Source organism: Centruroides vittatus, unplaced genomic scaffold, assembly GCF_030686945.1.
Source record: "Centruroides vittatus isolate TY-2023 unplaced genomic scaffold, ASM3068694v2 contig_1168, whole genome shotgun sequence".
In the NCBI taxonomy this organism is placed as follows: Eukaryota; Metazoa; Arthropoda; class Arachnida; order Scorpiones; family Buthidae; genus Centruroides; species Centruroides vittatus.
The window spans coordinates 4,508,474-4,511,411 of record NW_027120749.1 but is presented as its reverse complement, the minus strand read 5'-3'; positions in this window follow the sequence as shown (position 1 = coordinate 4,511,411).

The following is a 2,938-nucleotide window of genomic DNA, read 5'->3' as shown; positions in this document are numbered from 1 at the left end:
TCTCAAATTGGAAACATTCCTCTAACACGAAAAACTTCAACCGCTGATGCGATACCGATACTAGCCAAAGCTGTAAAGTTGAAAATAAATAGCTTGTTCTTTCGACCCGTTTTTACTGGCATACGGTATAAATTTTCCTTTCTTCGTCCGGCACACGAAACGATATCTTTTTCGACAATAGAAAATAACTGACCCTGCAGTCTGGTCGACACCTGCTATATTAAGTCGACTCGAAATATCCTGCTGCTTCAGTCGTCCATTTAGTTGCAATTCGACCAGCTGTCCAACGGCTTCTAAGTCAATTTTCTAGCCATAAACAGGCGCACTTAAAAGATTTCGGTCCTCTTCCCTACGATCGATGAAACGGCGTGACAACCTGAATCTCTCGCTTCTCTTACCGATCGCGACGATTCAAGGAAAAAGTAAAGCCCCGTCTGGAGTGGACATTAGCCATCGGACTGGACTTGATCGACCGCTTGTGTCTCTTTCTGCGAAATTCTCGGTGTCAATACTGGCTGCCGTGTTGGTTGAGAAGTGATGTTGCACTGGACAGATGGCAGAGTGCAGTTGTTTGTCTGAATTTCACTCGCTTTCCATTTAACTTCCATTCGCTTAATAAATTTTACTTTCGTCTTATCTACTTAATATCTATCAAAGTTAAAATATTTTAATAATTATCTAAGCTATGATTTGCATAATTGTTCTAATATGGCTTATCGTTCTGATTAAGTTGGAAAATTGTTGGGATATAAATTTCCACGATTTTAAAGGGTGTGTGAAAAAATTTTCTATCCTCGTATGAATCAGAAGAGTAAAGAAATGCTTTTAATTTATCGTTTCGTAAAATCTGTATTAAATTATTTTTTATAATTTTTTCTATTGATATATAAATCTTGTATATTTTAATTAGATTAAGCTCTATAAAATTTAAATTATCAAATATTTTCCATATCTGTTATTTAAATGATTTTAATAAATTTTTTAAAATTAAATTTAATTTTTAATATTAATTTTACATTGATTATTTATCGAATTAATTCGAAACTATTTCGATAATTACGAAAATCAGAAATCTGTTAACTAAAATGACCATTAACTTCTCTCTGAGAACGTAGTATCCGAGTGTGGTCCGAGAACATAATAATTAGCGAAAGTCTGGACAACCAGTCACGTGACAGGAAAGTGTAGGTCGACGACTATAGAACAGATCTAGTAATGACCATACGTTTCTACGTCACATTGTCACAAGTGGTGCGACACTATTGCTCTTGCTTCACTAGATGCAGACACTAATTGGCTGTGGTCCCCAGTGCCAGGGTTTCCAGGTCTCTTCGACGCCCCCACAGAGCTACAGGAAGTGGAGTATTGTTGCATGCAGCTGCTACATCAAAGCTAATATTGAGAAAATTTTAAAGCTCTCGTTTAATTTTTAAATTAATTTTTAATAACGGTTAACTTAAGAAACAGAAAAAAAGAAACAGTTTTGTTCGATTTACGGACTTACTACATTTTTATTTATTTATTTATTTTTTTACCTGTAAAGGGTTGTTTTTATAATATTAACAATTTTTATTTGTCTTCTTTATAATAGGCTGTATTCTTTTTTAATTTGTTCTGATCCATCAATGTTCTGATATTCGAGAGGGGAACACGACCGTGTGTACCCCATTAAAAAAAGAAGGCTCATTGACGTGTCACAGAAACTTCATTAACGCTAATCAACTTTTTGCACGCATTTCATTAAAGCTTACAATGAATATAACTTATGCATCAATTAAGCTTAATGAAGATGTGTATCTAAAAAATGCACAATAATCCATCGAGACTTTTCATAATAAAGAGTCATTCTATTCCGTTTTCGGAAAAATACAATAACAAAAAACCCCCCTCAGTTTAGACATTCAAAATAGGCAATTTTCAGGCTATTTTATTTCTATTAAACCTTTATTTTAAGAATTTTAAAATCTTTACAAACTTTACTTGTCCTTATCTGCTTGGAGCAAAGCCAGATCTCTTGCACTATATTTTGTCTAGGTCTGTCTAAGGCCTACATTTTTAACCAGAATTGGTTATTTTAAGTTGTAATCTTTCATTGGGTATTGCCAATTTTAGGCATTTTCTACTTAAATTTATATTTAAAAATCATTTAACTTGAAGGAAAAAATTAATTCTTTAATATTCCAAACATTCTTCAAACTTATGTTTTCAATATTCTAATTTTTTTTTATTAATTTAAAGTAAAGAAATTTATCAAATGCATAATATTTTTCAAGTTTTAAATTCTTAATAAATTTATTTATTTATTTTTTTCGTTTAGTGGCGATTGTTTAAGCTGTTGTTTATTAGAAAATAAAGGAACAAAAGCTGATTATCTGCTTAATATTAATTATAATGATAAAATGCGAAAGTGAACAAAAGCTCTTCCTCTTTTAATTTGTCAATATTGTTTTTGAATTTTTAATAAATAGATTATACGAAAGTTTATTTAATTTTAGGATTTTTTATTTATTTATTTATAAACGATTAAAATAATATTTTAATAAGAAAAAAATTAAAAATAATACAATTTACTTTTTATCAATAAAATCTGTTTTCAGAACATTTTTTTTTTCGTTTCAATCTAAATAAAATTATTTAAAAATTTTGCATTTTTATGTTCTATAATGTATAACATAATTAATATAATATTTAATTTAAATATAATTATTTTGAATTATTAATAAATATATTGTATAGAATTTACTTAAATTTTTGAAAATTTTATGAAGGTTTAAACATTTAAAATAACATATTAATAAATAAAAACTTGGTATATAGCCTAATAAGAGTATAAATAACTTATTTTTTTTTATCAATAAAATATCAATTTTTTAAAGATTTATTTTACTTTAAATCTATATAAACTTAATTCTAAATTTAGTCTTTCAACAATCTACTA